At 43.4% G+C, this 12,580-nt stretch overlaps 1 long non-coding RNA gene across 1 annotated transcript; it reads left to right on the plus strand.

Moving 5' to 3' along the window:
• Positions 1-741: 741 nt before the first annotated feature.
• Positions 742-11,178, plus strand: LOC116598702. Its single transcript, XR_004289142.1, has 3 exons — positions 742-970; positions 10,750-10,891; positions 11,101-11,178. It is a non-coding gene; the product is annotated as an uncharacterized LOC116598702 (long non-coding RNA).
• The last annotated feature ends 1,402 nt before the right edge of the window (positions 11,179-12,580 follow it).

Below are 12,580 nucleotides of genomic sequence, written 5' to 3' on the forward strand. Positions count from 1 at the left end.
GAAATTTCTAAAGGAATTTTTATATGTTAAAGTAGACTTATAAGGTGGTCAGGCCAGGATTGTCTTTTGCCCTTAGCAAAAAGTGCCAACATAAAGGCAGTTGAGTCCCTAGAAGAATGTCACTCTGCCTGTTTTAAGGACTTGTCAATGGGCTGTAGGTAATAAGAAAATGTGATAATTCTGTCTTTATTTCCCACATCGCCTTGCCTAAACTTTACCCTCGCTCCTTCTTCGGCTCCTAAGAAAGCCTGATGCTTCCACTGTGGCCCTGCATGGTGGAGAGGACCCCCTTCTCTAAGGAAATGTAGTAAAAATCTTTTTTCAATGGCATTGGCCTCTCCTCACTCACTCACCTCCGTAAGTTCAAATCCCACCAATAGGAACGAGACACTCACCTAGGAAAAACTGTAAAAACTGGAACAAAACAATCTCTGCTCCCATCTCTGTAATTCCAAGCTATGTATGCACACATTTAGAGCATTTATCGAGTTGGATTCGGGTCAGATGATCCCTGTTTGTCTCTCTCACCAGACTGATACGCACTCAGTCTTTTTTCTCCTTGTAACTCCAGGGCCCAGCGCAGCATTCAGCAAGTAGAGAGTTTAAATGCCGGTTGAGTGAATGAAGACAGAATGATCGTTTCAGTTTGCCAGGGAACCATACCCATTGTCTACAAGTAAATGCTTATAAAGGGGCTCGATGGTAATTCATGTTTGTCTTTATTTCTCCTTCAGATAAGCTATTGAACCTCTTTCAAGTTCAAAAACTGGGGGGAGTTTTAAGTACACTGTATTCCCTTCTGCTGTCCTATTGTATTTTCCCTTTTTTCTTTTGGCCTTGCTCCAATTATGACCTAGTGAGAAGACCACAAGTACGTTACCCTACTGCTGCGGCTGAGATAAAGGGAGATGAGAGAGGTACTCACCTGGGGCACATTTACAGGAGTATCCAAAAAACCTCAATCATCAAGGTAAGTAATATTTGAATGCAGTATTTTTTTAAACCAAAATTAATGCAAAAATCCACGATGAACCAGACACCAAAACACTAAATAAAAACAGGATTCCACAGAGCTATTGAAGCTATACTGGAACATAATGCTGTGGGAGAGCTAGATTTTTGTCTCACCGAATCAAAGAAGGAAATCTCTGGGACGAATGAGAGTGAGTAAAACGATAGAAGTCACAGCAAACACTCTCAAGATTAAGAGAGGTCTAGATGATGGGCTTCAGGGTTGGTCTTTTATAGAAAACAAACCAGGACACTTCAATCCTTTTAACATCTCTATTGATATCACCACTGAGCAAGGACTAGTGATAACACCTTCAATGGCTTACTTCCTTTTTAGGTCTGGTTATTCTTTTTTGGTCCCAGGGGATTCTCACAAAAAAGACACCACTCCACCCACCCAGGGTAGGGTAGTCGGGTTTGTTCCCTTAACTCTGGTTTCCCACACCTTTACCTCTTTGGGATTTCTGGAAACCTGATCACAAAGCCCCCACCTATCTTTCCCTACCTGTTCCCTCCTGGTCCTTACTCACTAAGGCTAAAGGAAACAATGTATATCGAAATGCATGTTTTTATGTCTTTTTTTTTTTTAAAAAGATTTATTTATTTATTTGACAGACAGAGATCACAAGTAGGCAGAGAGGCAGAGAGAGAGAGAGGAGGAAGCAGGCTCCCTGCTGAGCAGAGAGCCCGATGTTTTTATGTCTTTTTAAAGGTTATTTTTTTCCACTAAAGGCAGAAGGGGTGTTCAGGTGGAGGACATGCTTCTCCCAGGTAGTGGGGTCCAGAAATCCTGCTATCCTCTCTAGCCCCTCTTTCCCAGGCTGCCGTTTTGGTTGCTACTCTTTACATGGAACAGAAGGATCTCCCTGAAATGGTATTTGCTTGCTATTAATATGCCTGTGGTAGATCAGAAAGCCCAAGGGGGGACACCTGGGTGGCTCAGTCAGTCAAGGGTCTGTCTGACTCTTGGTTTCAGCTCAGGCTGATCTTGGGGTCCTGGTGTGAGCCCGGCATTCAGCTCAGAACTCAGTGAGAGTCCGCTTGTCCCTCTCTGCCCCTCCACCCTCCATTAAAATAAAGAAAGAAAGAAAGAAAATCTGACTTAAAAAAAAAAAGAAAGCACAAGGTTCTGAAAGAAGAAGTCATCCATGGCATTTTTTAAGAAAAGCTTTCTCAAAAAAAAAAAAAGAAAGAAAGAAAGAAAAGAAAAGAAAGAGCTTTCTCTACTCTCAGGACTAGATAACGTTTGAGAAATAAATACACTTAGATGTTTTCTTTAGGACCCCAGTGTCACTTGGGTCTATGGTGTAGCTTTTGGCACACCATGCCCGACTTACAGACAATCCCACTGTGGGTTTCATGGGCTTCTATGTTCCCATCCACTATTTTGGTAAATCCCTCCGACGCTCATTCACATCTTATCCCCGGAGAAGGTCGGGCTCAGGCCTATAAAGGATCAAGCACAGAGTGCCTGCGGCTCCAACTTTGATGCCCGTATTCTTTCGAAGGTGAGAGAGATGCCGCCCCTAACTGTTGGGCAGGGGAGAGACTGCAGGGCTCTGGAGGCTCGTTTGCTCCCTCACAGTCAGGGTTTAGCGGCTAGCCTCGTCAGCAGATGTGAGTGCGCTGAGAGGCAGGACGAGGTCACCAGATACTGAGTTCTAGAGGCTTCCACTGAATGGTGGCCTAGCTGTGCCCCGCCCCCCATATGTAAAACACCATAGTTTAGGGGCCCTTTCTATTGAGCACTTTCTGGGAGGTGTCCAGTCTTCTGCCCAGCCTAGTGCACAGCTCAGCAGGGATTATGAGAGCCCTGAGCTGGCAGCAGGGATGGGGAGTGTGATGGTCTCTCCCCCTCCCCTTGCAGCTCCTCCCCCTGCAGCCCCTCCCCCAACCTTTGATATTTATACTTCATGGTAGTGGTGGTGTGTGTCCTGCGCCCCTAAAAGATAACCAGGTGAGTGTCACACTCCACTTTGTCTTGCTAAGTGTTTTTGGAAATGGCCTGGTCCAACTGGGCCGCCCAGGGGCAAGAAACCTTCTTAGGTGATGGGGGGAGGGGGCGGTGCTGTCCAGCAGCAGGGCAGGCCTGGGAGAGGACAGAACGAACACTCCCAGCTGTGGTGAGGCAACCTGGGCTTCTGGGAGCCCAGAAGATGAAGAGGCAGGAGGACCTGGTTGGAGCCCACCAGACCCCGACTGACCCAAACAAGTGTGCCCCCAAAAGAAAAACCTCGGTCCCAAAGCCTGCAGCTGATTGCTCAAAAGGAGGCCTGGCCTCTGCAGGGCCCAGAAGAATTCAGGAGTATATGCTTATGCTTTCCGGCTGAAAGCAGGGAGAAGGATAAAATTACAGGGATATGTGGAAATTAGGGGTTGCCACTGCAGCTCAGAAAGGCAACCCAGCCTGATGGCTTGATGCAAAATCCGGAATGGATTCCCGGCTCCAGTGCAGCAAAAACCCGGACAGACCCCCCGCGGCTAATGAGAAGTCTGGAATGGATGTAAGAGATTGATAGATTGATTTTTAAAGATTTTATTTATTTATTTGACACAGAGAGAGATCGCGAGTAGGCAGAGAGGCAGGGAGGAGCAAGCAGAGAGCCCGATGGGGGGCTTGATCCCATGACCCTTTGACCATGACCTGAGCCAAAGACAGAGGCTTAACCCACTGAGGCACCCTGGCGCCCCCAAAGAGTACAACCTTTCAATTACAAAATGAATGTGTCTGAGAATCTAATGTATAACATGATAACTAGGGGCATCTGGGTGGCTCAGTCCGTTAAGGGCCTGATTCTCGATTTCGGCTCAGTTCGTGGTCTTAGGATAGAAAGATCAAACCCTGAGAGCGATGTTGGGCTCTGCACTGGGTGTGGAGGTTGCTTAAGATTCCCTCTCCTCTCCCTCAGCCCCTCTCCCCCTTGTGTGTGCAGGGTACACACTCTCTCACTCTCAAAAAAAAAAAAAAAAAAGGAAAGGAAAAAAACCTCATGCTCATGATTACTGTAGTTGATAATTTTGTGCTTTATACTTAGAATTTACTGAGAGCCCAACTTAAGTGTTCTCAGCACCCCCCAGAAGATAAATATGTGAGGGAACAGATATGTTCATGAACTCGATTACGAGAATCCTTTTACAATGTATATGTATATCAAATCATCATGTTGTACACTTTAAATATATTACAATTTTATTTGTCAGTTATACCTCAGTGAAGGTGAAAAAATAAAAAGCTAAAATGAGATAATAAAAATAAAATACTAATGCAACTTAAAAAGATTATACTTATACTGTTGTAATTTATAAAAAAATTAATTTTTATCAAATTGTAAACTCTTTTCCTTCTTAGCAAGTATTCGTCTACATTATCATTATTAATGATTGCATTTATGTTTCTTAATAGAAACACATCATATTTTAGGTAATCAGGGTCCTGTTGGGAAATATTTAGAAAATTTCCAATTTTTTATCCTAATAAACAGCATTGTGACAAATACCCACGTACATTCATTTTTGTGAATTGTTTCATTTACATTCATAGCATAAATTTTAGGTATGGGACTGCTGGGTCAAATTTGCAAACTTTTTCTAGTTTGTCCCCTATTTCTAAATGGCTCTGGAAATAGGCTACAGACAAAACATTGAGTTCTAGGTATAGAAGTAGTACAGACCACATTCTCTGACCCAAATACAGTAAAATCACAAGTGAATAATAATTTCAAAAGCCTCACCATTTTCACCTCAAAAAGCAAATAAATAAAAACATCCTCTAAAAATTTCTTCAAAGAAGAAATTAAAACTGGTATTATAGAATGGTCTGACAGTAATCCCAACCAGAATGGCTTACAATAAAATGTTGTTTTTTTTTTAACCAAAACTTTACCAAGAAGCAAATGTACAACCTTAAGTATTTTCTCTATTAAACCAGGAATACAAACAGACATACACGACATTCTGCTCAAAAAAGAACAGATACACTTAGGGGAAGCCAGATATAGATAAATTAAGGGAAAGACATAATGGAAAGAGTGAGGGATCGAAATAGTGGAATTGATCGATAAGTTCCCTATCTTGCTCTCTGTGTGTAAGTGTTTGTGCATTTGTGTGTGCGTGTGTATTCATGTGTGTTCAAAGGAGCAGGGGCCACATGGAAACGTCCCACATTTTGCTGACAGGTTTAGGAGGCAAGGCAAATTCAACCCAACTGACACTCACAGCAGGATTAACTGGGATAATGTCAGTGTCCGTAGAGAGCCATGAAAGCACAAACGTGGACGTGACTAACGGTGGGCAGTCAATGAAGGAAAGCATCTTATAGAATGTGACAGCTGAACCGACAATCGTGGGCTGGGTAGGATTTTGCCAAGTAAAATGCCTACAGAGAGAAAGTGAGGACTAGGTGTAGGGGCTTGTTTTCAAGGCACTAGAATTTTTTCCATGCCTCATCAGTTCCTGACATCTATGGGACGATTAACTCTGCAGCCTTATCATTTTTAATTGTGTGCTTTCTTTTAGAGCTGGTATTCTTTTGATTCAGGTAGCCTATTTTTAGATCCTGCTTTATGTTATTAATAATTACAGCAGAAAATGAACTTCATAGAAATTAAATGTCTTTTTATTTCTTATCTGTAATTAGCTATGATGTGAGCATGGAAGATACATTCAAAATCTACTCTGTTGAGGGGCGCCTGGGTGGCTCAGTGGGTTAAAGCCTCTGCCTTTGGCTCAGGTCATAATCCTGGGGTCCTGGGATCGAGTCCTGCATCTGGCTCTCTGCTCAGCAGGGAGCCTGCTTCCCTTCCTCTCTCTCTGCCTACCTCTCTGCCTAATTGTGATCTCTGTCTGTCAAATAAATAAAATCTAAATAAATAAATAAATAAATAAATAGAATCTGTCAAATAAATAAATAAATCTACTCTACTGAAAGGATATGTTGCATGGATCTAAGTGTATTCAAGGAAAGGAGAGTCTGTAAGACCGTATGGAAATGTTTTTATTAATTTTCAATTTTTAGGGATGCCTGAGTGGCTCAGTCAGTAAGTGTCTGCCTTTGGCTCAGCTCATGTTCCCAGGGTCCTGGGATCGTGTTCTGCATCAAGTCCCACTTTGGGAAATATTGCTGGACAGTCACAGGCAAAAAAAAAAAAAAAAAATTAAGGTGGATCCTTACTTCACACCACATACAAAAATTAACTTTAAAAAATTAATTCAAAATGGGTCAATGACTTAAATATTAGAATTAAAACCATAAACCTTTCAGAAGAAAGTGTACAGGTAAATCTTCATGACCTTGGCAATGGATTCTCAGATATGACACCAAACTTATGAGCAACAAAAGAAAATATACAGGGGTGCCCGGGTGGCTCAGTTGTTAAGTGTCTGCTTAAGGTTCAGGTCATGATCCCGGTGCCCTGGGACGGAGCCTGGTCTCCCTTGCCCACTCCCCCTATTTGTGTTTCCTCTCTCGCTGTGTCTCTCTCTTTCAAAAAAATAAATAAAATCTTAAAAAAAGAAAATAGAGATAAATTGTACTTCATCAAAACTATAAACTTTTGTGTTTTAATGGATTCTATACAGAAAGTAGAGACAACCCATACAATGGGAGAAAATATTTGCGAACTATATTATATATGTATGTTTGAATGTATCTATCTACATCTCAATTACTCAATAATAAAAAGACAACCCAACTAAAAACTGAGTAAAATACATAAATAGACATTTCTCCAAAGGATATACTTAAGTGGCCAGTAAGCCCATGAAAAGATGTTTAACATCATTAGACATTAGGAAAATGCAAATCAAAAGCAATATCATGGGGCACCTGCCTGGCCCAGTGGGTGGAGTGTGGGACTTTTGATCTTGGGGTTGTGAGTTCAAGCCCCACGTTGAGTGTAAACATTTCTTAAATAGAAAAAAAACACAACCCTATAATGTCACTTTCTATCCACAAGGATGGCTATAATTAAAAAATATAATTACAAGTGTTGATGAAGCTGTGAAGAAATTGGAACCCCCCAAAACTGCTGGTGGGAATGTAAAATTGTTCAGTCAGGTTTTTTTTTGATAAAATACATTCTTTAGTCAAAACAAGTTTACATGTTGACACTTAAGGCTAAACTAGAATAAATCTGTGCAAATTAGAACTGTATTAAGGACCAAGCAGATAATTACTGGTTCATATAATGTAATAGCAAGAATTCTTGCAAAATAGGAGATCCAACTCCCATGGTAAGATCTCTTAAACAGCTTGGCAGTTCCTCAAGAAGTTAAATACAGAGTTATCATCTTGGTATGAGCTAGTGATCCCACACCTAAGTATATACCCAAGACAGCTGAAAATAAACATCCACATGAAACTTACACATGAAGGCTCATAGCAGCATTATTCATGGTAGCCAACAGATAGAAACAACCTAAATTTCCATCAATAAATAAATAGATAAATAAAAGGTGGTACGTCCATACAATGGAATATTACTTGGCGAGAAAAAGCAAATGAAAGGAAAGAAAGAAAGAAAATAAAATGAAGGACTGTTCTACGAGGTGGATGAACCTTGAAAAACAGTATGTTAAGTGAAAGATGCCACGTCCTGGGGTGTCCAATACAGGCAAGTCCACAGAGGCAGAAGTCAGATTTGTGGTGGCCCCAGCAGGAGTGGAGACTGATTGCTAACCGGTACCTGGTTTCTTTGGGGGTGGAAAGTATTTTGGATTTAGGTTATAATTGCATAATCCTGTAATCATACTAAAAACCACCGAGCCGTGCACTTCAAAAATAAAGGGATCATTTTCTCGTGCAATTTTCTCAGCAAGCAGCTGGAGATCGTTGGAGAAGTTATCACGCAGCGCTCAATATAATGAAAACTGCCTACCTCTGTGTCATTCATTACACGCTATCTCCGTCTCTGTCACAGCCCACAGTGACGGTTCAGCAGCTCTCCTTAACAGGGTCGTACCTAAGTCCCTGCGCTGGGTACAGTCACAGCCCCATCAGGCTAAGACCACCGGGGACAAACGAGTAGTTGGACAAAGTCAGGTTATTGGCCCATTATAATGAGAAAAACCACATAGCAGAGTTATTCCGGAGCCTCTCCAAACAGGGAAAAGTAAGTGTTATTGTGGAGTTTGGGGGAAGATTGGAAATCTGGGTGAAATTCAAGTGAAACACTATTTCAGGTGCTTAAGGCAACACAGGGTGAGTGTCAAAGTGTCATTATCAGGTCTGGACCGTGAAATGGACATGGGATCCTATTTCCTTGGAAACCACTAAGTTAAGGTAAGTGTGGACGCTTGTGTCCAGACAACTTTATTGGAACTTCTGCACCTGGGTTGTACCCCAAGTTTGCTTCTCTGTGTCAGACCATCTTAATTCCTCCAGGCAAGACTGGGATATTTTACTTTTACTGGAATAATTTCAAACAGCAACGTTACTGGGAGTCTGATTTTAGAGAAGAAATTTTCTCTGTGACCAAGAACACAGTAGTCACTCTAAGAAGGGGGCCCAATGGTGCTTTGCAGGTGGCATGTGTCCTTCGGAGAAATCATGCTTACTGTGAACTCTGGACCGTCTCTCTCTGTGTCTCTTTTCCCAGCCTGGTGAATGGCATGGCTGATTTTTTCCTTCCTTATTATTGAGGGGGTGTTAAGGATTGATGCAAGGTTGTTTGTGCTCTTAGACCTCTGGAGGCAAGAAAGGCAACACTTTAAGGAGGGACCAATGCAGAATCCCCTGGAGGTTCGGTCCCTCTGCCTTTTTCAGTGGTTTTCAAGGCCCTGGTTCAGCAGGTCTGAGTTAGCTTTGCTGAAGGACAGGCTGGACCCCAGAGCTGCCTTGTTTCTAACAAGGCCATGCAGGGAACTCTGCTGTTACTGGATTCCAGAATGTTCCTTAGGGAGATACACATTACCACCAAGCTCCCACTACAGTGACCAGGCCAGTAAGGCCCAGCTTAGACACATGCTTGGTCAGGAGCTGAAGGGGGTGGCGGGAGGAGGTCCTGCCTCCACTCCTAGGGGTCCTGGGAACCGTATTCATAACTTGTGAGTGGCCCCAGTGAGCTGGGCACCCTTGTCCTCTTGCGTGACCTTTGTGACTACAAAGGCACACACGCATTTTGTCTCTAATTGTTAGAAGTGGTCTTTGCGAGCTGGGCCACCTTACGGGTGGGAGACATTTCTCCTTAGGAGGTGAGGTAGGTCTCAGGGAGGGCTGCAGACTAGATACCAGCGCCTCAGGTATCTGCAAACCCAGCGGTGGGTGAAGTGGCCTCATCGTGCAGGAATCCAGCTGCTTGGGGTCTGCTCTGAGGTTTGGGAGGGGAGTGGAAGTGTAGCAGGAACTCCACCAGTCCCTGAAGCCCAGAAGCAAGGGTGTCATTTGGAAATAGAGTAAATTGACTACAGAAGGGAAAACTCAGTAGCGAGACGTGTTGCCGGAGATAGCATGCCCTCTAAAAATAAATTTGGTGAAACAAGAAATTGTTGGTAGACTCCAGAAATTGCCAGTTTTCAAGTTTACGTCTAAGGCGAACCCTGCTTTCCACAGGTTCCAAGAAATACTGTTCACCCATTTCTGCACCTTTCTTTTCTTCTCTCCCAAGGGAGAGAAGATCATGACCCTCTATCTTTCCCTGATGGGTGAACTGTCTACAGCTCGGACAATCACAGTAATGGTGATGACGGAGAACACGAAACGAAGGCACTCGTGTGCCCATAGACTGCCTAGCTAATTGTAGGTCAATACTCAATAAATACTCATTAAATCGTCATCGGTGGCAAGTCATTGCACAAGTATTTGCTGAGTGCTGGTGAATAACGTGATTTTGTGAGATGCCTAATGAAGCTGTAAGGGGACATCATCCCTGCCCTTAATGTGTTTTTGTTTTCTATCTTGTTGCTGTTCTTGTGCGGTAAGGAGAGGCATCACGCTTCACCTGCAGGAGGGGGGTGGGTAGTAGACAGCCCCAGTGCTCTAGTCCCCGTCAGAAGCCCCGGACACTAGTTTTTGCTTTGTTAGGAACACGATGTTTTTATGATCTCGGATGAGTCACTTGAATGTCTCAGTATCATCTGAACAAATAAGATGGTCAAATTCGATTTTTATACCTTATTTATTTTTAAAGCTTTTGTTTATTTTTTGACAGAGAGAGAGAGAGAGAGCGCACACGAGTGAGCCCACGCACAGGCAAGGGGAGGGGCAGGCAGAGGGAGAGGGAGAAGCCAGCTTCCAGCTGAGCAGAGAGCCCAACAGTCCTCGTGCAGGGCCCATCCCAGGACCCTGGGATCATGACCTGAGCAGAAGGCGGACACTCATCCAACTGAGCCACTCAGGCGCCCCTAGATTTTCATACGTTAAAGAGCTCTGCCGACTGTAGAGTGTGGTTGGGGCTGAGACGCAGTGAAATTGACTGGATATGCAAGGATGGCCTTCCTGTTCTACTTAAGGTCTGTATTCCAGGACTGGTCTACAAAGTCTTGTTCACCTTCTTTAAGGGTGGTCAAATCTTCAGAAACCCAGCTTTTGAAACCTAAACTCATCTGAACTGTTTTTTTTTTTTGTTTTGTTATTGTTGTTCATTTTAAAGATTTTATTTTCTTAAGTAATCTCTACACCCAACGTGGGGCTCGAAACCATGACCCTGAGATCAAGAGTCACATGCTGTACCGACGGGGTCAGCCAGGTGCCCCTGGAAATGTTAATTGTAAGAAAGCTGAGTCATTTATTGCTTTTTCTAGGACAGGACACCATCAACACCAGCCAGAAAAAATTGCCATGGTTTCTTGCTGAGGAAGGCATCAGACCTTCAAAAGTAGCTGATTCCAGTCAGCCGCTGTCATCACCCAAGAAGCTCTTGCGAGCTGACCTGCCATGTAAGAAGTGAGTAATGTCTTGTCTTCCTCCCCTCCACCTGTCGACCACGTCAGGGCTCACCCATCCTCATCCTCTACCTGGTTTCACAAAGCTTCATGTAATGCGCTAGCCAGACAGATCAAGGTTGAAAGGTGTTTTTTGTTTGTTTGGTTTTTTTTTTGTTGTTTTTTGCTGTGACTGTTACATTTTAATTGAAAGTTAATTGGTTTTTCTAGGAATGAGCCTCTTAACGTGGCCACAGCTCAGTGATACTGACCCACCACCCACCGTCTCTTTGCTGAACCGAGGTAAACACAGAGCAGATAAGGCAAACTGAGAATCATCAGAGGAATAAGGCCAACGCAAATTTGCAAGCAGAATACATTTGCCAGTCATGAGAACTTGGAAAATTATCGCTAAGCCTTCTTAGCCTTTTCAAATTATGTAAGGTTGAATTTCCTGAAGAGTTGTGGGAGAAAGGCTTTCCAGACCCAGATCAGTGCGTCGCCGCTGTGATTCAGAGGATCCGGGAGTTCTGAGCAGCTTGGTAACCCCAAAGCCGAGAAGAGCAGTCCCCAAACTTTTATGTGTGTGTACTACTAGGGTAGCTTGTTGCAACACATATTCTAATTCTTTGGTCCAGGGTGAAAATTGAGATTCTGCATTTCTTTCTTTCTTTTTTTTTTTTTTTTAAAGATTTTATTTATTTATTCGACAAAGATCACAAGTAGGCAGAGAGGCAGGCAGAGAGAGGAGGAAGCAGGCTCCCTGTGGAGCAGAGAGCCTGACGCGGGGCTCGATCCCAGGACCCTGGGATCATGACCTGAGCCGAAAGCAGAGGCTTTAACCCACTGAGCCACCCAGGTGCCCCTGAGATTCTGCATTTCTAACAAGCTGTCAGGTGATGACAACGTGGCTGGTCTTGGGACCTTATTTTGAGTAGCATGGTTCTGATAGACTTACCGACACGGGGAAGGCAAATGAGCACAAACCTTACCTGTGCGTTTGACCAGGAATGTCTATGGCCAGGCATAGGATTTTATGAAGCTAAGTGCTGCCTTTGACCTCTACTGTGAGTGCACCACAATTCAAGCGGTGGGGTAAACGCATGTATTTTTTTCTTAAAAACAAAGCTGAAAAGCCATGGGCACATGGGCAGCAACAAGAAGGATATTAGATCGAGTGTTTCTAGAAAAAAGGTGGAGATCAGTGATATGGCAAGGCATAAATTTTGTTGCTATGTCTAATGTATGGATAATGTTATTAATTTAACCTAAGGCGTCAATGATTTCTTTTTATTTTTTTTTAAAGATTTTATTTATTTATTTGACAGAGAGAAATCACAAGTAGGCAGAGAGGCAGGCAGAGTGAGAGAGGGAGAAGCAGGCTCCCCGTCAAGCAGAGAGCCTGATGTAGGGCTCGATCCCAGGACCCTGAGATCATGACCCGAGCTAAAGGCAGAGGCTTAACCCACTGAACCACCCGGGCACTGCAATTTCCTTTTAATATAAATGAAACATAGCTATGCTGACCACATTGAAATGAATTTCTTCAACTTGACTTAATGATAGGAAAATTAGGGATGATAATGAGAAAAGGCAGTGCTTCTTTTCAGGATGGGGTCATTCATTCATTCATTCAACAATGACAATGTATTGAGACCCTTGTGATGGGCCAGGTGCCGTGGAGGGCGCACTGTGCTGGGAGCTCAGTCTC

This window comes from Mustela erminea, chromosome 9 (genome assembly GCF_009829155.1).
Source record: "Mustela erminea isolate mMusErm1 chromosome 9, mMusErm1.Pri, whole genome shotgun sequence".
Classification (NCBI taxonomy): Eukaryota; Metazoa; Chordata; class Mammalia; order Carnivora; family Mustelidae; genus Mustela; species Mustela erminea.